This window comes from Dipteris shenzhenensis, chromosome 27 (assembly GCF_047967505.1).
Source record: "Dipteris shenzhenensis isolate YYH24624 ecotype China chromosome 27, Dip_SZ_1.0, whole genome shotgun sequence".
NCBI classification, from domain to species: domain Eukaryota; kingdom Viridiplantae; phylum Streptophyta; class Polypodiopsida; order Gleicheniales; family Dipteridaceae; genus Dipteris; species Dipteris shenzhenensis.
Window position 1 is genome coordinate 50497756 of NC_141622.1, and position 24343 is coordinate 50522098.

General features: G+C 43.2%; 1 long non-coding RNA gene across 1 annotated transcript; it reads right to left on the bottom strand.

The window, feature by feature from the left end:
- Nucleotides 1–3873: 3873 nt before the first annotated feature.
- On the bottom strand, nt 3874–19264 carry LOC147884451 (uncharacterized). Its single transcript, XR_015543615.1, has 3 exons — nt 19024–19264; nt 16660–16732; nt 3874–4132 (listed from the first exon to the last, which is right to left on the bottom strand). It is a non-coding gene; the product is annotated as an uncharacterized LOC147884451 (long non-coding RNA).
- Between the last annotated feature and the right edge of the window lie 5079 nt (nt 19265–24343).

Here is a 24343-nt window from a genome sequence, read left to right on the forward strand (position 1 = left end):
ACCCTTCTCTTGCTTGAACCCTTTAGCAACCAAACGGGCCTTGTACCTAGGCACATCATCACCTGTGACCTTCATTTTGTAGACCCATTTACATGGCAATGCTTTCTTTCCATGTGGCAAAGAAACCAAGTCCCAAGTCTTATTCTTCATAAGTGAACTCATCTTTGATTGCATAGCATACTCCCACTTGCGTTGATCCTCACGCATCATAGCCTCTCTGTAGCAAGAAGGCTCCCCGCAATCAGTAAGCATCACATAGTCTACCCCTAGAACAAACCTATTAGGTGGTCTAGATACTCTAGATGATCTTCTCAAGGGCATTTCAGCTTGCTGTCCCATTTGCATATCAGCCACATTTGGCTCATCGTTTCCACCAATAGATGATCCATCATCTACCCTTGATTGTATTCCTGTGGGAGTACTTGGTGGCACCATTTCTTGCACATTTGGTGCATGGACAGCTTGCTGTCTATCAACATATGCAGGTGGATTCACATCCTAGAAAGTGATTCTCCTCATTTCCACATCCCTCATGGGTGCCTTATGCATCTTCTTCTCATTGACGACCACATCATAGCTGCGTATGATCTTCTTTGCTTCTGGATCCCAGAGACGATAGCCCATCTCTCCACTTTCACCATAACCCAGAAAGATGCATTTCCTAGACTTACGATCTAGCTTCTTTCGAAGCTCTTTTGGCACATGTGCATATGCCTCACACCCAAATATACGCAAATGAGAGTAAGAGGGATTCTTGCCACTCCATGCCTCTTCAGGAATACCACCATCCAAATTCTTACTAGGTGATCTATTGATCACATGCACTGCAGTCTTCATTGCCTCAGCCCAAAAACCACCAGAAAGACTTGCATTGGAAAGCATGCATTGCAACCTTTCTTGAATGGTACGGTTCATCTTTTCTGCAACTGGATTTTGCTCTGGAGGACGAGGGGATGTGAGCTCCCTCTTAATCCCACGTGTATCACAGAAATGCTGAAAGTCATGAGAGAGATACTCTCCACCATTATCAGTTCGTAGGCATTCAAGCGTTCTACCTGACTGATTCTCAACCCCAAGGCCAGCCAATTCTGAAATACCTAGAACACATCACTCTTCCGAGCTATAGCATAAGCCCACACTTTCCTAGTTGCATCATCAATGAATGTCACATAGTATTCAGCCCCGCCTAATGACCGTGTAGGCATGGGACCACATACGTCTGAATGCACCAAATCAAGCATTTCAAACTCTTTCTTTCCCCTTCTTTTATGGGCTGATTTAGTCTGCTTCCCATAGAGACAATGCTCACAAAATTCAAAATCAGAGAAACTCAAATGCGGTACATAACCCAAACGGCATAAGAGTTTCATTCCATTCTGGCTCATGTGCCCCAACCTGCAATGCCACAAAGAAGTGCTTGGCTGCTCGGTTATTGCAACAACATGATCAAATACCCCTTACATGTAAGGGATACAAAGTCCCACACTTGGCACCCCTGGCCAAAAGCATAGAGCCCTTTTGAATTTTCCAACTTTGAAAGCCAAAAGTGGTGTGAAAACCAGCATCATCTAGCTGACCCACTGAAATAAGACTCTTGGTCAGCTTAGGCACATGTCTCACATGGTTCAAAACAAATGCAGACCCATTTGCAAAAGAAAACTTTATGTCACCTGCTCCCACTATGTCACATGCATAGTCATTTCCAAGATGCACACAACCTGTCTTTCCACTGTCATAAGTGGAGAACCATTCCCTATGGGGAGTAACATGGAATGAAGCACCAGAATCCAAAATCCAATCCTGGGAATATGCATCATCTGAAGTGGTAAGCAACTCTGTAGATAAACTAGACATGAAGAGAACATCATTGTCACTATCATGTGTGACTGCATTGATCTCCTCGATCTTCACTTTTCCTTTGTCCTCCCTTGGACTCTCTTCCTTTTGATTTGCACCCCAATTTGCATTCTTTTTCTTATCCTTTTGCTCTCTTTTCAGCTTGTAGCAATCCTTTTTCATATGGCCCTTCTTGCCACAATGGTAACACTCAATGTTCCGTGCCCTGGATTTGCTACGTGACTTTCCTCTTTCTTGGGACTTCCCCCTGAACTGTGATCTGTCCCTTTGCACATTTAAGGCTGCATCCTGCTTGTTGCCATCCATAGACTTCCGTCTAATCTCCTCGGCCAACAAGCTACCCACAACATCATCAAATTTCAGCACTCCACCAGGTGCAGAGTTACTGACAGCTGTACGGAAGGTATCCCATGAGGATGGCAATGAACATAAGAGAAATATTGCCTTAGTCTCTGCATCAAAATTCATTTTCTGAGCCTCAAGCTGGCTGAAAATAATATTGAATTCATTCAAGTGAGAAGCAATGGAGACCCCTTCCTTCATCTGCAACTCAAACAACCTCTTCTTGAGGTAAACTTTATTAGAGGCAGTTTCCTTCTCATAAGTGGCACACAGTTTCTTCCACAAATCTTCCGTAGTCTGCTCATTTACTATTGTGAAATAAACTGACTCTGCAAGATGAAGTCTAATAGTAGACTTTGCTAATGCATCCAACTCATTCCAATCATCCTCAGACATATCCGCAGGCTTAGCTTCAATCCCTACCAAGGGTTTAATCTGCTTCTTTTGAATAAGCACATCCCTTATTTGTTCTTTCCACAAAGAAAAGTTTGTCCCATCAAGCTTTTTAATGCTAAAAAACTCCTTTTCAGGCATGGAAGAGGATGCCATGATGCAAATGAAACAAAATCCCAAATGCTAGTCCCTGCAAGAGAGAATCACACCAAATACCAGGTGCACCCAAATGTGTATGCCACAATAGACTGAAATATCACAAAAAACTCAAAGCTCAAAGCATCAAAAGATGCATCTTACTCATGTGCATATACTATGCATCCATATGAGCAAATCTGACCCAAAAGAAAATGCCAATAAGTGCCAAATGACTCGAGCATAAACACCGTCCACTGGCATATGCATCAACTATATCTCATCCAAGAGAGCATAGCACTATGAGTCTCGGGGGGGTCACTTAGTGTAATATGTCTATATCACGTGCGTTCAAGGGTTCTTTTCTAAATCTCTATGTAACCTATTTCTAGTATTTCCTAGTATCCCCTCTGTAAATTTTGGGAAAATTTATAAATCCCCTTCTGTAAGTATATTTATTTTCCTAGAGGAATTTTAAAAGTCCTTATGTGAGTCATACACTACTACTTTTGGAGTCCCTTTAGGTAGGATGAGATATTTAGAATGCAAGATCTCTACATCACCTGCATTATTTGAATCTACACACAAAAAATTAAGGTACCAACTGCAATAATGGGCAATGCATAAGTTTAAGATGGGTTTGTGTCTTGATGATGCCATAAGGCAAGAGAAACAAAGAATAAAGACATATGTGCAAAAATTAAGAGGAACAGATATCAAACAAGACAAATCATGTCTGCCGTACACCAAGAGCAAAGAATTGTGCAAAGTCACTTGAAACACGTAAAGAGCTCAAGAAACAACCTTTATAAAAATACTACATGAAAGATTGGGAGCTTTTATAAATGCTTTATATCTTTCAATTTTTTACAAAACTATATGTATGGGCGTTTCAGCTAGGAGAAGGGATGATACATTAGCCAATTTTACAAAGCATTCAATGACGATATATAATGTTTATTTCTTGCCAAATACAAACATCTAGAGCATTCTTATGTGAAAGATTAGAAACTTGTTTAAACAATGTATATCTGAGACTTAGTAATTTCTTCCATGTCTTTATTGTTAGAGAAGGAGTAGAGAAGAAAAAACTAAAACACCATGCTTTTGGCCACATTCACGATTGGCCTTGCCACTTTTTCCATGTCTTGATTGTTAGAGAAGCAAAAGATGGAAATATCATTCTTCTTTGTCACATTTATAGGAGACCTTTCCACTTTTTTTCTTCCATGAAAACCCTTACTAAGTCATATCAAACCATGGTATTAAAACCATAGAGGCTACATTCATACAACATCTTGTTGTACCCGATGCCAAAATAGCATTTTCAAACTTGCTTTATGGCATTCATATAAACAAAAGTACCCAGGCAGTTGCAAATCATCCACTTCTGTGATTCAAGATCCTGCAAAAAAATAATTTAAAAAATCCATTAAGACAAATCAGACTAAACTCAGCGCATAGTAATAATCATAATAAATCTTTTATCATATTAGAAAGATTACAAAGAAGCCCCTACCAAGTGCGTTTAATGCCCCTTTACAAAGTCATTGAATACATTCCAATCATTCTCATCTAAAGTATACTTATTGCTATTACACTCATAGGTGAGGTTTGCCAATGCAATTACGCTCTCAATATTTATCATGTCAAGGTCTGTAAGGTCCACAAAATTTGCTAAGAAAGCTTCCTTAGTTATGAAGTTTCTATTCAACGTATAGTTGGCATGATGAACAATCCAAGACCTCCAAATTTGAAAGAAAAAAGAGACTTTGCCTGCAAGATAGACTCGATCCACAAGATTCAAATGTGGAGATAAGAAGATGTCGATGTAGTCTCTAGCAATTTCAAGATAAGCTTGTGTTCCTAGCATACTCCTCTCTTTTCTATGAATTCCATTGTTTGCCAATTCTCCCAAGCACCATTGCACTTGTCTACTGCATATTCTTTGAGCTCTAGCCCAATTTTGGCAGTCATCTCGCCTAATGTCTCCCTCCCTTAGCATATGCTTGTCGATAGAAAAAGCATCATACACAATAATGACATGATTTAAGGTGATCCAAACATTGCCAATAGCCAATTGACACTTAGGCTTGTCAAGAACATTGACTAACTTTTTTCCATTATGTACAAAATCTTGATCATGCAGCCCAAAAACTTGATTTTCTAAAACTTTTGCTGAGAGGCCATCCATCCCATTTTATCCCAAATCTACTACCTCTTTTATCTAGATAATCGGAGATCATCAATGTTCTTCGCCGACTATCACCATCAGATAATTGAAGATTATCAATGTTCTTCGCCGACTATGATTCTTGGTAAAATCTAGCATGACATTGAAAGGGTGTAGATCACAATGTATAATGCCTTCTTGGTGTACAGTTGCTAATGCATCAACCAATGCGTGTATGATGTCTGGGGTAGCTTCCACAAATGCCTTTAATCTCGTAAGCTATACATCACTTCGTATTGGATTTGGTTCTCTCCTAGTGACTCCATTGCCTTTCAAGCATAACACTTGCTTTCTGAAAGTCCCTTTCTCAAAGGGTAGCTGCATCATCATGTCTCCAATACTCCCTCCATTGAAGTATGGAAAAATGTTGATCCAAGGTAAGCTTCTAGTAAATCCTATGCATCTGACAATCCCTGGATGTAATATTTGCATTCCATACTCTTTGTCAAATGACTTTAAGGTGTGAGGTATGTTCCCTTTGTAGCGCTTCGCCGCATAAGTAATACTTCGAGGAAAGAAAGAGATGCCATTAAAAGTGACTTTAAAGCATACTCCAAATGAGCCAGCACCAAGATTCTCACCCTCCTCTATAGCCTCATGGGGAATACCTAACAAAATTGAACAATCACCATTCCTAAATGAATGTGCTTTGTGAGAAGCATCCCTGCGACTACCCTCAATAGCTAACCATGCCTCAGAGGTTGGATCACATGAATGTTTTGATTGCTCATATCGCACTCTCTTCGAAATAGTGAAATGTGAATCTATGTCTTTTACCCTCTTGCTTCTACCCTTCTCCTCTTTCCACTTCAAATCCCAAAAACCTAATTTTTCCATGTCAATATTAGGAGGCAAGTCATCTCGCAAGTCTTCTGCACATTTCTTCATATTTCCTATGATGCTATTGATCATGTGACGTACTCCACCTTCATTCATTTCACTCTTGGGCAATGTCTCTCCCATTGTGTTGGCTATGACCTCATTGTAGAAACACTCTGTCCGTATTGCATTGCTAGTTATGTCTATTATTTGCTCCTTGCTCATCTTACTTATTCCTATACAAAGATGCCGCCTAATGACTTTGAGCCAATTTTTCCTTTGCTCTGCTTGCATCTTTTCACAAAAGGATTTCTGGCAAAACATGCATTAAAAAACCAAGTTTTGAGAGAGAATCTAAAATATATTCATAGATTAAATAATCAATGAACACAAAGTTAATTACAATAAAGAACACAACGAACTCCATTCTTATGAAATTTGCATCCTTATACATAAGCAACTTTCAAAGACCCCATGGATAGGCTATAGAGAAATGATAGGGTTTGCAGTGGAGCGATAAAAAATAGACGATACTCAGACACAACTGAAGAACAGAACTCAGAAAACATAGTGCCTGTCGGTAATATGAAAAACTGAATACAAGAACCTCAAGCCGTCATGTCTCAAGGATCGTGGCTGAGGCTTATCTGAAAGATGATTCCATGTAGAGAAACGGTAGAAAAGATAGCAGCAGAGGGAGCGAAACTCAATCCTCCGTGTAGCTTGATCATGACGAAGATGATGAAGGGCTGGAGTGTTGGGGTAAAGGGCAGTGTGCCCACCCACTTGTACAATGCCCATGTATACTCATATATATATATGATAGAGGAATAAGCTGGAGTAGCTTTTGCTCCACCACTTTTGGTGTCTCCTATCCCGTTGTGTGCTCTCCTCTCCCACAACTGGTATCAGAGCTAAGGAGAGCTTGGTGAGTGTGGCTAGCAAGGTTAGAGAGGAGCAGCCTGGTATGAAAGCGACGAGGTCGGCGTCGGAGACGTAATATGGAGACTGGGCTCACTGGGAAGTGACGCTGGGAGGTGGCTTTGGTTTTGCTAGTCTCCACGACGATGGGCGCAGTGATGAGGAGCTCTTGGCTGCAGGTTGTTGGAGTTGCTGTGCGTGGAGGATAAGATCCGCTCTGACATTCGAGGGATGCCATGAGAGGTCACTACTGAGTTTGTCGATGCTGGAGCCATTTGTTATTTGGCCTACGAATCGCCATCGGTGGGTTTGGAGCAATGGACGTTGAGGCTGAGCATCTCAGTAGAGGCTGTGGCGCTGCTGAAGGGCTATGGAGATGGCGCTCGTGAGAGAGTAGCTGAGGGATATGGCTTGGCTGCTCGTATGGTTGACTGTTTGCGGGGCTGCCAGTTTGCTCATCCGTGTGTGGTGGAGGCGCAGCTGCGGACTGGTTTGTCCCATTGAATAGAGGACTTGGCCAATGGAGGGTTGACTGTGTTGTGAGCTATGTCGAGTCAGCTTGCTTGCCGAGGCATGAAGAGTTGCTCACGTTGGAGGCAAACATATGCTGAAGCTTTGCTTGAAGCTACTGTGGATGGCTGAGTGCCTAGGAGCAAGAGCTGTGGGCGTTGCAATGTTGATGATGGCTAGCTTTGTTGAGGATCACTCGTGGCAGTCCATTGCATGGAGGGCTGTAGGGATGCTCCATCCCGTGAGCAAAGGAAGAGCAGCCCAGTGATAGCAACAACATCCATTTTGGAGAAGATGAGCTGTTGGAGAGCTTGTGGATTGCATGTTTGATGCAGTTGTATGCTTGGGAGATAGCCACTGTTGCATTTGAGGTCTTGGAGCTGAGCATTGGCTGATTTTGGTCTCTTTGCAGGACATTTTGTAGAAGTACGCCTTGTGGACATTAGCTGTGGATAAACTGATTTGAGGCTGTTGCTTAGGCACTTTGCGGGACTGGTCATATGCCATTTTGCAGTCTTGCACAAGGAGCTTTCAATCTGTACATCACTTTGGCAGTGGCATTGACACATGCTTTGACAGTGGTACATGCCTGGTTGAGATGCATTGACAGTTCGTTGGATGCATGGTTATTTGCCTATGTTGGATACATACGGTGGTACGGTGATGTATTGAGATCCTGTCAGATTAGCATCATTTGGAGCACATTTTGGGGCTGTTTTGCCAGTGCTTTTGGGCTATTTAATTGCTGATCTATGAGCATTCTTGGGGCTGATTTGGTTGGGCATTGTACTTGCCATTTTGTTGGTGTTGCAGTTGACATACGGGGTGATCTGCTGGATGTATTTTGACCATTTTTGGGGCTGTTTTTTGCCGCTGTGAAGGGCAGCAAACATTCAAGGAAGCTGCTGTTGCTGTTTTTATGACAAAACAGTCATTTTCAGGACTGAATATCTCTTTCCTGGTGTGGAATTGCACTTTGTGCCAAACTGGAAAGTTGTAGTTCACAGAATATACTACAACTTTGCTTTTGGAAGCAAGTTAATCCGGTATAAGTTGCAGGAGTTACAGCCTCTGCAAAACCACAAAAAGTTGCAGTCTACTGTCTATTTGTGACCAATGTGCAGGAAGCTGTTTTTCAGGTGAGAATATCTGAGAATCCACAAGGATTTGGCTCTTGAAGCCAACTAACAAGTTGTAGATCTTTTTACCAGCTACAACTTTTCTGTTTACAGCTTTGGCATCCGGTCTTTCAGTGAAAAGATATTGCTGTTCAAAAACAGGGACAGCGTGTTATTTTGCCCAAAGTGGCTGTGAGGTATTGTTGTAGGAATTTCTCTTGCACAACAGTGAATTGGGAACTCACAGTAAATTACAGAAAGTGATTGGGATCTCACTTCAGTCCAAGGGCATTATTGGCATTTTGGCAAGTCACTTTGGCACATTTGGCAAGTGGTGAATGCTTGATTTTGTTGCCAAAGGATTGCGCGCTTGAGGTGATGCATTGGTGATGCAGTAAATGCCATTTCGATGCATTATGGATTTGCATTGGTGGATGCCGCACTGATGTTTATGGATAGTTGAGCTGGGCTCCTATTGCCATTGGTTGAGCAGATATTGCTCATTTGGTTCAGTGCATTTCTTACTTGGATTGCCAAGCATTGGCAGGTTACTGGGCTGCATATATTCTTGTTTATGCTTCTTTATGGCTGAGTGCTTTTGAGCATTGGATCAGCCAATTTATTTGGAGACCTAATTGGTCTGGACAACACTATATTTTTTGGTCATTTGGGTTGCCTATTGCACTATACTGCTCTTTGGTTGTGACCTATTGTGCCACAGATATGGCATCTACAGCTGGTAGTGCCCTCTTTGATATTGAGAGGTTGGATGGATCAAACTTTCAGTATTGAAAAGAGCAGATTAATGATGTGTTAGTGCAGAAGAGGCAACATAAGCCCATTCAATGCAAAGGTGTCAAGCCTAATAGCATCAAACAGAGTGATTGGGATGACATGGATGAGCAAGCATGCTCTATCATTCAATCATCACTCTCGAAGTCAGTCTACTTGCAGGTACAGGATGGTGTACAGGGTGTAGATTACCATGCATATGAGTTTTATACTCGTATATGCCGAATGTATGACCATGATAGTGTTATGTTACAGCATGATGGGCTGAAATGTACTGATGGGCTGAATTACAGCCTTGATATGCACTCCAAAGGTCGATCAATTGGTAGAAACAGGTCATGTTCAAGGGGGAATTCCAAGAGCAAGTCTAGCTCTCGGACTTGTGTTAGATGTTTCTATTGTGGAAAGTATGGCCACATGAAAAAGTATTGCTGGAAATGGCTGAGAAAATACAAGAAGAAGAGCAAGGTTAAGAATGACAGGAAGAAGGAGAAGAAGCATGTTGAGCTTCAAGGCGTGGATGCCAGGATTTCCACTGATAGTAGCAGTGATGAAAGCATTCTTTTGTCTATGTCTGGCACCTCCTTCTTGGCCACTGATGTACCCATTCTCGGTGATTGGATGTTAGATCCATGTGCTTCATGTCATATGACCCCTCATAGGTCATGGTTCAGTGCATATCAGGAATGTATTGTGGAGAGTGGTTTGATGGGCATTGATCATTCTATGGATGTCTATGGTTATGGGGATATCCACCTTGTTATGCCTAGTGGCTCTATTCTTGTTCTACAGAGGGTTAGACATATACCAAGACTTGCTACGAGCAAGATCAGTACTGGACAGTTGGTTGAGGCAGGTTATCATGTCTCTTTGGGTGATCATGCATGGAAGATTGCTAGAGGCAATCTGGTTATGGCTAGGGGATCACGGGTTGGATTCTCTTATGCATTGCATGTATCAGGTGTCCAGGATAAGATGCTTATGATTAGTAAGCAGCCATCAGCTAGTTTATGGTATGCCAGACTTGGACATATGTCTACTGCAGGTATGGAAGCCCTTACAACATTGAGATACATTCCTGTTATGGATGTCTCTCAAATTTTATGTCATGATTGTGATGATGATCAGCAGTCAGGATCCTCCTTTGTGAGGAAGATAGTCAGTGAGAGGTATCTTAAGCCATTGCAGTTGGTTCATAGTGCAATTTGTGGGCCTATGCCTACCGTTTCACTGGGTGGCGCCTCTTACTTTGTGACATTTATTGATGCTGCTACAAAGTACATATGGGTATATCCGATTCGGCAGAAGCATGATGTATATGATACATTTCAGCGCTTCTTGGGTAATGCTGAAAATCAGTCAGGAAAGAAGCTATTGAGCTTGATGACTGATGGTAATGCAGAGTTTACCTCTTCTAGATTTCAGCATCTATGTGATACACTTGGTATCAGGAGGGTGTTGACCACTCCTCATCTTTCTGCTCATGATGCCTTGGCAGAAGGCATAAATCGGATTCTATTGGACAAGATTGGTAGCATGCTACGGTATGCAGGTCTTACCGAATGCTATTGGGCTGAGGCATGTAAGACAGCTGCATACTTGCTTAACAGGTCACCCAGGAGATCTCTGAATGGTAGAGTGCCATTTGACTTCTTGACAGGCAGGGCACCATGTTACGAGCATTTACGTGTGTTTGGCTGCGAGGTTTATGCTCATGGTTCCCGATCGAGGAGGTGTATCTTCCTTGGATACAGTGAGACCAGTAGGGACTACAGGTTATATGATTCTTCAACTAGAGAGTTGATACGCAGCCATAATGTCTATTTCAGAGAGGATGCTTGATTTTGGTCAGAGACGGTCAAATGTCTCAAGTATTCCACAGGTTTATACTCCTATGGAGATTGTTGATGCATCTTCTATGGACAGTTACAGTTTACTCCCAGGATGCGGAGTGCCTCTTGCAGATGAGGATGAGGCTATGCATGGTGAGGAGGATACCTTGGCTAATGATGCCCGGTATGATCCATTGGCTGGTTATGCCAGGACAGATGTGGTTTCTGCAGTTATTGACTCGGGTCATATTGTGCATGGGCAGGAATCATTGATATGTTTTCTTTGTAAGTGCCTCTATAGCCAGAAGCAATCCCCTCGAGCTTGGCTTCATAGGTTTGATACCGTTATGAGAGCTCAGGATGTGATGTGCAGTGAGACAGGTTATGGTCTTAGTATTCAGGAGGTTGCTATCCTTCTGAGGTTACTTGCCATATGGTTCCTTATGGACAGGGATGCTTTGCAGTGGGAGCTGCATGGTCTTGATGATGTTTGTTAGATACTTGGTTGTTTCAGTATGGAGAGGAAAAGTTACTGAGTACTCCATTGCCTGTATTGGCTCCATACTTGAAACACAGTAGGTTTGACGATCACAGATCAGTTGAGCAGCAAGTTATGGTTGATATGGCAGCCATAGTACTTCATGCATCCATGATTGTGTTGAGACTTGGTTCTCACATGTTTGCCATTGGGGCTACACTTCCAGTTCTTGCTTCCGTTGCAGTGGGAGTTGGTAGCATGATTATGGTAGATTTTGGCAGTGGGGAAGCGGTTGTGGACATCAAGTCCTTATGCTTCCAGGAGCAGCATGCAGGTTGGATAGACCAGCAGAGGTCTATTGTAGGTTATGTGCTTATGGTCACAGGTGGTACAGAGACATTTTCTCTGCACAGTGACAGTTCGAGTGCTATGGACTTAGCACAGGAGCACGTGGTGGTGAGAGTTCACTCTCCCAGTGAGATCTGGCATGAGATCTTGGTTGACAGGCATCTACAGCTTGTCATTTTCTATCCTGCAAACCTGATGTTTGCTAGCAGCTTATCCTCTATGCACTTTGCACATTGTAAAGTTGCCGATGGGCATAGGATGACGGTCTGGTCATCTTGTTTTTTAGCCTATGGCTAATTGTATTGTATGTGTACTATATTCCCTTAAAGGCACACTGCCTTTAAGTGGGAGGTTGTTGGGGTAAAGGGCAGTGTGCCCACCCACTTGTACAATGCCCATGTATACTCATATATATATATGATAGAGGAATAAGCTGGAGTAGCTTTTGCTCCACCACTTTTGGTGTCTCCTATCCCGTTGTGTGCTCTCCTCTCCCACACTGGAGCTGCCCTAGGAAATGGCTGAAAACAACATGCTCTGAGGAAGGAACCTTCAGGCTATCTCGAATAGCAACATGATGAAGAAAAGGAGCAGATCTGGAGCAGCAGCTGGAGGTCCAGGGCTAGATCTGGAGGAGAGGAATAAAGAGACAAAGGAGTTGGGGCAGAACTGGAGCAGAGGAGTAGATCTGGAGCAGGAGGGGCTGCAGCAAAGGATGGAGGAGGTGAGGAGCAGCTACAGGTCCAGTCGTAGAGATTGAGGGGGTAGGTAGTCTTTTATAGGCCTGACCCAGGAAGTCGGCCAGCTGGTCGGTCAGTTCCTAGGTCGGTGGGCTGGCCAGTTGGTCGGCCAATTCTCGTCGGCCAGTTCTAGTCAGCCATTTTTGGCCTTTCTGGCCACTTGTTTGGCCCTACTGGCTGACCTTTTGGCTGGTCTGTTTGGTTCCTTTTGTGCCTTTGGCTGGCCTTAATGCCCCTAAAATAAGGAGCGCTGCAAGCTGGTATATTTGTCCCTAAAATTGGAGATTGTAGTTGCTTAACATAGGCATGAATCAAAGACACAAATATCATTGACTCTAGCATTGTTACCTCCGATGTATGAGCATGAATCTCGGATGTATATTTATTGGGAAGTTTACAACCTCTACACACTAGCATTTATGCAAAAATATTGTAATATTTAAGGCTGTTGCCAATGTATTGATTAGTTAGGAGGGTTAGGGATACTTTTTCCTTCTAAGGTTTTCCCCTCTAACCATAGTTAGTGCTTGACTTTAGTTTGTTGCAACTTCATGTCAAGTTTGCTTGCTCCAGCATCTCCATCTCTCACATTTCGTATTAGAACTTGCCTGTGTTGCCCTCCATTCCCCAACTCCATTCCAAGTTCGGGAGAGGACTTCTGTCATGGGGAAACTCCACCTACAGCCATAGTTGTCTTGTTTTCCTATAGCCACTACCTTGAGCTAGCAGCTTGAAGTAAGGTGCCCGCAGGTTTTGAAGCTTTGGTGCAGATTTTGAAGCTCTTCTACTGTTTTCAAGGCAGACACTACTTGTTTCAGTGCTGAAATTCCTGCACAGCCTGATCTATAGCCGCTGTTTTGATTTTGACCTGTTCTACTATAGGTTCTGACCTGTTATGCACCTGCTCCTATGGTTTTCTATTTTCTACAGCAGCTAGGGTTTGCACAGGCTAAAGTGCATGCACCATCTAGGTGCTGCTTGTAAGAGACATTGTCTACAGTCTTTTGCAGACCTCAGGGCCCGTGTTGCATTTTGGAGCTGACCAAGGCAGCTGCAACCTGCTGCAGGCTCATTTTGGAGCAGTCTACTCATATTGCTAGGTCCCACTCACAGAGGATTGGGTACCCCTTTCGGTCACAGACATTTGGATGCCATACAAGCTGTTTATGTGCAAGGAGTTTGAAGTAAATATTGCATTTTTTAGGAGTCTGCTCCAAATGTGTTAGAAAACTTAAAAGCCCCCGTTAATGTGTTGGAATGGTCACCTCCCCATCTGTGAGCCCCCAAATGAGGAGTGCATCGGGGGGGGTGGACCATAGGTGGAATGGCCTGCCACATGGATAGCATCTTGGCTGTCATGAGGGCAGGGGACTCATGGTGGAGAGGGGGCTGCCACATGGGCAGCACACAGGCTGCCATGTGGATAGCTGTCAAGACAGAGCCAGTGGGCTGACAGAGGCCCATCATGGCATGAATGTATAAGCTGGAACAGGCCCCTGACAGAGGCGCACAGGAGGTGGAACATAGCTGGCACATGGCAGGCCAAAAGGGCGCCTGCAGGGGGCAACAGGACCAGCCAACCAAGTCGGCCAGCAAGCCAGTCGGCCATTAGGACTGACTGGTCGATTTTTGACAGCCAGCTCCCAAGGGGGCCTATAAAAGGAGGGGCCCTCATATATCATCTATGCTTAACACCTGCAGCAGATAGAGTGCTGAAGTAAGGCATTTTGGGGATCCTCCATAAACCCCTGAAACCTTGTTGAGAGCAATGTAGCAACAGAGGCATTTTGGGGCTCCTCCTTAAGCCACTGAAGACCTTGTCGAGAGCAATGCAGCAGCAGGATAGAGCGTGGGGCATGCGCCTACTGTACAGGCTGCTTTGGGGGGTGCAATACAGGCTGGAGCACTCCGTGGAACTGTGTGCTGGTCTGGAACATTGCAAGGTTAGTGTAAGACCTGCAGCCGGTTTTGCAGCAGTGACAGGCCTGGGATGGAACAGGTTGGGTACAAGCAGGTCAGCAGACCTGCAGAGGAGGTGATTTTTACAGACCAGGGTCAGCCTAGATCTGTTCGGTTCAGTTTACTGACCAGGTTGGCCTGGTAAGGGTGTTGGCTACCTAGAAGAGAAGCCATAGGTGGCCGGAGTTCTATCCCATCGAAACCCTTCACAAGAGGCATGCAGGAGCAAAACCTGGCCACCTTTCTTGTGTATACCTCAGATTTGCGCAGTCTTCCGTGGCTGTCCTTTCGTGCAGCAGTTTGCTGGATGTTTGCAGCTCCTTGAAGCTGTGTTGATCTCTCTCTCTGTTCTTTATAGTTTGTGGGTTCAGAATTCTTTGTGCATTTCTGTGTGTTTGGAAAGATCCATTGTGTTGGAGGTTCGAGTAATGCTGGTATTTGAAAACAATATTCCAGAATCCTTGATGCAACCAAAATGGGCCCTAGAAGACAAACTAACTGTTCTATCTCCCCTTTAACAATTAGGAGGTAGTTCTCTGTAAAATCACCAAGTACAATTAATGCAAAACTGTCTGGAATAGCCAATAGATGTGTAGAACTCCTGAAACCACTGAATGTTGCCAAAACACAGCCAAAAGAATGGGCAGAGAATGTAGAACTTAAGATTCGACCACCAATCTTGCAGATAGACAAGAAAAACATTTTAGAAGCATCAAATCACCATCCAGCTCAAGCAGAGTGGAGCAGCACTTCAGGGAGCAGGAAGGAGCAGCAGAGCAGCACCAGTTGGGCCTATGACCAGAAGGTGAACTTGGCTGAGGAGCTGCAGACTTAGCTCACAGAGGGCTGCCTACCTAGGCTGTACACAGGAAGTAAGGTAGAAGGATCTAGACATAAAGTCTACATCCGCTTGAGGTGGAGCACGCGGGCTCGAGTCTAGAGATATCCGTAAGATAGTAGAAGTACCTTGTGGTAAGATCAAAGTACCACGCTGTGGTGGGACTCCAAGCCCTCATACATCATCTTTTGGCCTATGACTAGAAGGTGAACTTGGCTGAGGAGCTGCAGACTTAGCTCACACAAGGCTGCCTACCTAGGCTGTACACAGGAAGTAAGGTAGAAGGATATAGACATAAAGTCTACATCCGCTCGAGATGGATCACGCGGGCTCGAGTCTAGAGATATCTGGCACATAGTAGAAGTACCTTGTGGTAAGATCAAAGTACCACGCTCTGGTGGGACTTTGGATCCCTCTCTCTTTTGTTGTGCCCATAGTTTTGGATGGAAATATATTGTTTTGGTAGCTTCTATATCTGGCTGGTTCATTGTCTATTGATGAGCCCTACATTCTACACAAAATATTTCCAAAGAGGACTATGCAAGCTACAATGACACGAACATCAAATCAAATGACTAAGTGTCAAAGCTTGGACAGTTACATTTAATAATGTTAAGTACAACAACATCAAAAGTCGAATAAACAACCAAGTGTTGAAGCCGAAACTATCATACAACACTGATAACCTACAACGACACTGAAAGCCAAATAAATGACCATGTGTCGAAGTTTAAACATTTGTTTTATGAAATAAGCTACGACAACACTGAAAGCCGAATAAACGACCTAGTGTCGAAGCCTACTTATTTTATAAATTATATATCTAAAAACAACACCAAAAGTCTAATAAACGACAAAGTGTTGAATCCTATTACTCTTCTAAGGTTGAGAGACGACACATACAGTCAAATGATACGACCAAGTGTCGAGCTAGTTTCAAAACAATGAGAAGGAGTCCTTGTAACGACATCAAAGGTTGAATATTACAACCAAATGTCGAAATGCAGACTTACTTACTTAACCGCACATATAATCGAGTAATACGATCCAATGCGGAAAGATAAGCACCATGCAAATGCATGGCCCAAGTAATTGACTCAAATATTACATTACAAATCAGATGATCGAAGTATTATGTCGAAAGGCCAAATACGACACTACGTCAATATGTAATAGTCATGTAATATCAAGAATAAAAAGGTTATGGCATTGACATACTATATGAAAAGACGACACTACATCGAACATACGTGAAGAAGAAACCCCTCCCAAAAAAAGCTTATCAACTTATCAAAAATTTGCCAACGGATGGGTTATTGAGCAGAGAAAGAAAAGCTATCATACCTTTATTTCAATTATAGTTTTGATTTTGGATTGCTAACCAGGCACAAAGCGAACAGAGAGTCTCCTTGGTGACCTGCACAAATCCAAGGGACAATTAATAGAAATCCTCTCAGTAGAAGGCAAGCTATAAACTCCAGTTAAGTCGTTCCCAAAACTGCCTTTTCGAGATGCAGTGCCTTATGAACAAACTTATTAGAGAGCTTATGTAAGGTAAAGGGGAAGGAATAAGGTAAATAAGGAATCCTAAGCTATGGATGAGCAACCCAAGCTGCGTGGAGACCGATGAAGTGCCTGTTGTTGTCGTGGTCACCACACTCGTCTTGAAGTGCTGGCGGATTGCAAAATTCTCTCTCGCCATTTTCGGAGACATTACCAAATCCTGTTGCCCCTCCCAAAATGGATTCACTACTGGAGGTAACAGCAAGCTGCAGATGCACTCACCGCACTAGTCATCGTAACCGTAGTTGGAGAGAGTCACCAAAACCTGGTGCCTCTTCCAAAATTATCCCTCGCCCCACTGTTGGAGAGAGTCACCAAAACTTGCTACCTCTCCCAAAATGGATTCACTACTCGAGGTAACAGTAGATGCACTCACCACACTAGTCACTGCAACCAAAGTCATAGTCCCTTCCGTCCGTGGCAACTCCGCAGTCCTGGCCATGACCAAGGCCACAATTTGTGTCACTCTTGTGGTGCTTACTACCAGAGTGCTGACTGCCTTTGAGGTCTACTGCATTGAACGAGGTGGTGGCAAAGGGGGCATTGGGGACACCATGGCTGTTGGTCAAAGGAGGGGCACTCAAACTGGGCATCTCTAACTGAGAAGAGATTCCGCCCTCTTCATTCCTCTTCTACTTCTTCTATTGTGTAGGTAGCACAATCCGAGGACCGTTTGGCACCAAAGATGAGATCCCCGCTCGGAGGCACAGGGGAACCTCGAATCCCTCTACCCAAAGAGTAGGCTATGCAACTCAAAAATCCAAAGAGTTGGCTATGCCTCCATTATCCAGCAACATCTTGCCACTCCCCTTGAGGCTTTTGAAGGTCGTTTCTAGCTCTCGGCTCATTGCCTTCCGCCTTGTCCTAATTAAAAACGTTATACTATTAAATGGGCTCTATGGCAAGTTTCCTCCATGATCTTCCCCTGTTTTTTGCTTTGCAATCCCATAGCCCTAGCTTTTGTGTTGCAATCCCATACATGTTAGACTTGTGTGATATTTGAAAGCCATCACTGGCGCTCAACACAGAGAGAGAGAGAGAGAGCAACCCACAACAAATGAGATTGTTCAACGCACAACAAATGAGATTGTTCATACTTCGCAACTCACCTAGTTCTCCTGCTGCTGCCAGCTTGTGTAGAGTCAACAACGTTGAGACAATTGGCTTGACAACCGACAGAGAGAAATATGAAGAGCAGCCCACGGACATTCTCTCCATCTTGCAAGAGCTCACGCAATCATCCATCTCAATCCACTCAGAAATCTGAGTTGTGACTATGGATGTCTACGTTGAAAACCAGAAATTTTGGGCAATGTGTTACTCGCAAATAGTGCCTTACCATTGGCTGTCCACTGGAGTAGCAAGGTTGTCTGTTTGCAGGGCATCACTACGCAACCCACTGAAGCTCTAGGAGAGCATGCAGGCTGATAGAGATCGAAGGTGCTAGAAGTAGGTAGATGACAGTTGTGGGTGGTCAGAGATCCCTATCTAGGCAACACCCTGTATGCTAGAGGGTAGCACACTGAACACATTCTATTGTTTCAGGTTTTGTCCATATTGTTTTTAGCAATCTACAAATATATGATCAACTGTTCTACTCTAGTGTTGCACTATTCAAAGATCTAAGTCTGTATGTATCTCTCTATGCTATACACATTAAGGAAAGAAGTGGGATTTGACTGTGTGTTTTCTAAGCATACGCTTTACAATCTTCCGCTCCAGGGAGTGTTGGCTGTAGCAAGCAGTCTTGACCTCTGTTTTCCAACTTATTACCCCCCAGATTTTTTGATTTGATAAACAAAAATCCAATCCCTCAAATTCAATTACCTAGAATGCCTACTGTAGATCAACGCTATGCCCAATCTATTTCTCATGTAGTCAAGAATATGAGAAGGGTAGAGAGCTGGACTAGAAGATCTGCTCTCTGGTCATCAAGCAAAGCCAGAAGAGTTAAACACAATAACATATTAGCATATGAAGGACCGCAAAAGCAAAACAAAGAGGGGCCAAGGCTAACACCACACGAAGTAGAAGAGACGCAACAAGATTGAACACAACACGAATTAGTAGAAGAGATGCAGCGAGGATTGAACTCTTAGCATCCCTCCTAGTAGTGAAAACATGAACACTGCGAAGAGGAGCCACCTTGTTCTTGCCGCTTTCTTTCTTATGATAATAGTTTTGCTGCGTTCTCGTCAACAAAGTCTGCAGCATGATCTCCCGTGAAGTATTCTTTCGTTCTATACTGCAACCTTTTGATTTGCAAATTGCCTGTAGAACGGAGGTAGGAGCACCTTCAAGGATCGTTGTTAGCTTGAGGACTCAAGATCGAAGACCTAACAGCTTGAGGACTCAAGAGCTAGGACCTGCATTACAGTGCACAAGCCCGAAGTGTCATTATGTGAAGAACCTGCAAGGCAAAGCATGGGACGTAGGAACTAAAGCATCTGCAATAGATGGTTGAAAATCACTTGTAGAGATCAAGAACTCGACTTTTCGGTATTGTATTGAGCTTGAAGTCGTAGTCTCATCATTTTGGGAGAGACAGCTAGTAGGTGTGCAGAGGAGCGAGAAGCCAACGAACGGAGAAGTTGGAGAGGGAGTAGGTGGAAGTGGTTGATTAGTGAAAGAGGGAAAATCCTCTTTCAAATTATGTTAGAGGAGGCTTAGCATGGCAAAGCCTTATAGGCTACAGGGAGATAAGGTTATCTTGAACCTCCTCCATAAACCAGGTTATCGTGATCCTCCATCAACTAGGCTCTCTCTTTAAAAAGCCATTTATATAAAGCTATATAAAATTAACCTTTTTATATATGCTAAGCATGCAAGGTTTAAAAACCTTGATTTTAGATTCTAGTGCACTAAAAAACACTCATGTTTTATGAATGAAAACCCATAAAAATTGCATATTTGATCTTCCAAGTCAAATCCCTATGAAACACTTACAAGAACAATTTCCATAAACCTGCAAATAGAAAATTATCAGGTGAAACCTAAAATTTTGTAGTTTCATTGTAAGGCTTTGTAGGTTTTTTGTGAACACTAGTGCAAGGCAAGTACAGGTGGCGAGCGTGAGTTGCGAGCTGATAAGAACATGCAACAAGTCACCAATCATTTGCTTCCACGATGTTGGCTAGGATTGCAAAGTGATACTTGGCACGATCACCAACATCAAAGTAGGGTTCACACACATGGAAGGCCAAACATCAACACTCCCTCATCACTCAATGGTGTACATCATACAAAAAAAGTTTCAATATACTCACAAGGCAAGGCTTTTAGGATACGTCTACTGTTGATTTTGCAAAAAAGATAGAGCACTATACTACCTTTATAACTACTACAATCTCTTCCATATACTCACCCCTACCCCAAACACCAGACACCATAGACTCCCTCAACCCTGAAAGTCTTCATCTCGGACAAGTTCAAAGCAAAACTCATAATCCAAAAGAGGTCCTACTGGTGGCAATGGTAGATTAATCCACTCTATGCAAATATCCATGTCACATGTTGCAAACTTCTGGATAATTTTTAATAAAAAATGCCCTTCTGTATATTAATTTTTGGGTAAATTACTTCCTTATGTATATATAAATCTGTAAGTAATTGAATTAATAAAAACCCATCTGTTGAACTCACGTGATAGGGTTACATATGACGAGTGACCCCCCCGAGCTATCAGTGCATCACCAACAATGTGTCAAAGCTGTCCCTTAGCATAAAATAGCATCCATGTGCAAAGCATCCATAAAAAATAGCATCCCACAAGGCAATTTGGGCCTATCAGCGCATCCAACAAGGATCGCAATGCATCCAAATGGCCTATAAATCATCCACTGCAACCCAATGCATACCACGAATGAGCGCACACTGCTCAAACTGCAACCAGAGTGATCTGCATAAGGTATGCTCAAGAAATCATAGTCCCACTATAATGACCGCTACTGAAAATAGAACCTGAGATGCCTCAAAACATGGGCGCCATTGCATAATCGGACTCAGCAAGAAAATTTGCAAATATCTCTCTTCTACCAGAACTCCAAAATCCCAACCGATGAGTGAGAAATGGGAGTCAACACTTATCCACTGCCATGTGGCATAAATCTAAGGTTTCAAAGCCTTAGAATGAAAAATGCATAACAGAGAGACGAAATCGAATACACAGAGATCTATAACTCTGAAAATCCTCCACCGAATCACGCAAGAACTGACAGGTAGGGGTTTTTGGGCATCCGGAACGCAATAGGACAGACGGTTTTGGAAACCGTGGTCTCAATCACTGGATCCAACACACGGACTGAAAAAACGTTTTTGGAAACAGAGCTGTTTGTAAACTCAACCGGAGTGCGAATGATGAGCAACATAGAAGTTTTAGGACCTCCTGAGTCCACCGGAAGTGACAGATCTGCAAATGGTTGCTCCAAACTTGAGTTCCAACACCCGGGCAAAAAACGCAGGAACTGACACAGTGAGTCGGAAATCCAATGAAATGATCCCAGATTCAAGAATGAAGGTGTTGCCAAGCTCCTGAAGTAATGTGGACACCAAAAGCAAGCAATAGTTGCCTCTACAAGTCAATACGGAGTCTCTGTCATCGAACGGAACAAGGAAAAGCTCAAAAAACGACTTTTTCTTTGAAAGCACTTAACAGGCTCTCAAAACCACTTCGCAAAGCCAAAGTGACTTTTCCAAATGTTCCTCCAAGGTCTCTGCACACTCGGATGCAAGTAAAGTCACCCACAAAGCTTCCCACAGAGCTTCTCCTTCCTCCCACAGAGCTGCTAAGCTTCAAGCATTCACGCACGCTCAGCTAGATCACCCAGGCTCTGATACCAGTTGAGAGTGCTCTCAACGGAAGCAAGAACGGAAGAAGGAGAGAGAGAAACAGAGACAGAGAGCCACACAAGTTTCGTGGGTGCAGAACCACCCTAATCTTCTTTTTCATTCATTTATATATGTGTTTGAGTATTGTACATAATCGGGGTTAAGGCACAGTGACCTTTAACCCCCACAAATGTATGCGAGCTCATCATGGATGGAGAGTTGACTTGGTGTATTGTTCGGCTACAGAGAATGCTGCGGACATCTTCACGAAGGCTCTTGGAAGAGACTTGCTGGAGAGGCATCTTCATCAACTTGGCATTGGGCCGAAAAAGTAAGTTCACTTGCACAGGTGGACATTGAGGGGGGGTGTTAGATATCAATGCTCCACTCTCATGTAACTATGTGGGAACCAGCTAACTCTACTTGTAAGCCCCCCATATGAGGAGAAGGCATTTGAGTAGCTCGATTATCCAGTAGGTCCTGGTTTGGACACCAGATGGGGGCCATGTGTGGCCTGATGGTTGGACAGCTTCAGATAGAGTTGGCACATTGCCAACTAGGCTACATGCAAGTGCGAGAAGACATCCCATGATTGACCACACTGAGGGTAGATGGAGCATTTCCCAAGGTAGCCCACTCTCGGGCTACGGGGCCCGTTTGGAGCCCCAGATGATCCTGGATGGCCGAACGGAGACCATAGGTTAGTTGCTCTATTTTGCACCACGGTTCTAACATGTGGTCGGTGGCCTCCGACCTCTAATCGGCCGTTTTGGGCCAACTGGGTCGATCTCTCGTCTAACCGTGACTGGTGGCTATATAAGAGCATGCCCATGAAGCCCATCATCATTACTGGCTACAGGAACCCTGATTCCTTAGCATCCAACCTACGTCCTCCACTATTTCCAGCACACCATCAAAGCTTGTAATAGGAGTGCACGGCTGGGAGGTAGTGCCATCTATTGTATCAATTTTACAGTAATCAAATTTTTGATTCTCCATGCTATCTACTTTTCTCTCTTGCATACAAGATCTTGTTATCTGTTGAGCATAGACGTTGTATTGTTTTCTTACATGCTCAACCTTCAAAGTCCTAGGCACTTTGAGTGCATCATCCCCCAAAATGTGCATGGGATAATTGGGCCTCTCACACATCTAGGACTCATGTGCCTAGGCTCTCACAAGTGTGCAACTTATATGCCTAGGCTTTCCTTGTATGTGGGATAATCCCTCTAGGGTCACTACCAAGTAGCAACTCCCACAGTGTGACCCATTTAGACCTTGGGATAATTTGTCTAGGGTCACTACCAAGTGGCAACTCCCTCAAATAGACCCATGTAGGCCTTGGCTTGGGCCTTTGCTTGAATAGCTCCTATTAGCACATATGTTGCACTATAACACCCTCCCTCAATTCAAGCATGAGGGAGTTTGGATCAGTTACCAAGTGTCAATCATTGCCTTAGGGAGATAGATGTGCTATCCCTCTTCTACTAATTACAATCCTTTCTTCACATGCACAAGACTTGCATGCAACACATCATGTTATACATAAGTAGTAAGTACGTACGTACACATGTGTGTGTATTCTTCCTTTTGTCATCATATTGCATGTGCCACTTGTAGACGATGTTTGTCCTTGAGGGAGACTATGCCTCATATCGTCTGGCATTGCCTTAAGTCATGGGATTTCTTGCTTTTGTTACAATAACGGCTTTAGGCTTGTTTCACAATGCTTCTATTGGAAATCATTTTTGGTTTTTTGGTTTTCATCTGATCAGGTAGGGTTTTGATCTCTTCTTTTATAGGTTTCATTATTGTGCTCTATGGACTTTATGGAAGGACCACAATCATGGGATATTTGGTGATCCCACTGAAGTGATAGATATCAATTTTTTTGAACATAGTTACAGCAACCATTCTATGATTGTCTACGTGCATGGGATTTGAAGTATCATGCATTCTTGTCATATAATAATATCTTCTAATGTGTGTAACTCGAGGTCCCTGCTTTTATGATTATTTATTGAAATATAATCTTCAATGGATTTTGCCTTTAAAAAAATGGAGTTTGAGTGTATGAGTACGAGTGTGAGTGTGTGTGTGTGTGTGTGTGTGTGTGTGTGTATGCACATGCGTGGCCTACCTGCTTTCTTTGTGCATGCGAGAGCGATGCCATCCTTTAACCTATTAGAGGGTTCCTATTTTTTGAGCAAAACCATATGAGCATTTGAGTAAATTGAATTCATGAATATAGTTCTTCGTCTCAAAGTTCATTAAGCAAAGCCATGGATAAGGACTACTTTTGTGAATAAAGGGTCTTTGAGCCTCTTTTATTTACATTACCCATATTGGGCAATTAAAAAAAAAAGAGGCCCAATGTACCCCTTTCTTCAAAGAAAGGGGTTTTTGGGATGTTTTTTTCCACATGAAAGTAGCCCTAAAATCCCTTTTATTGAAGAAAGAGGTCTATGGACCATGTAAGAAAAATAGCCCAAAGACTTCTTTCTTAGACAACAGAGGGTTTTGGGCTACTCTTTTTCACATGAAAGTAGCCCAAAACTCGGGGGGGTCACTCATCATATGTAACCCTATCACGTGAGTTCAACAGAAGGATATTTTGTATTTCTAAAATTTAAAGAAA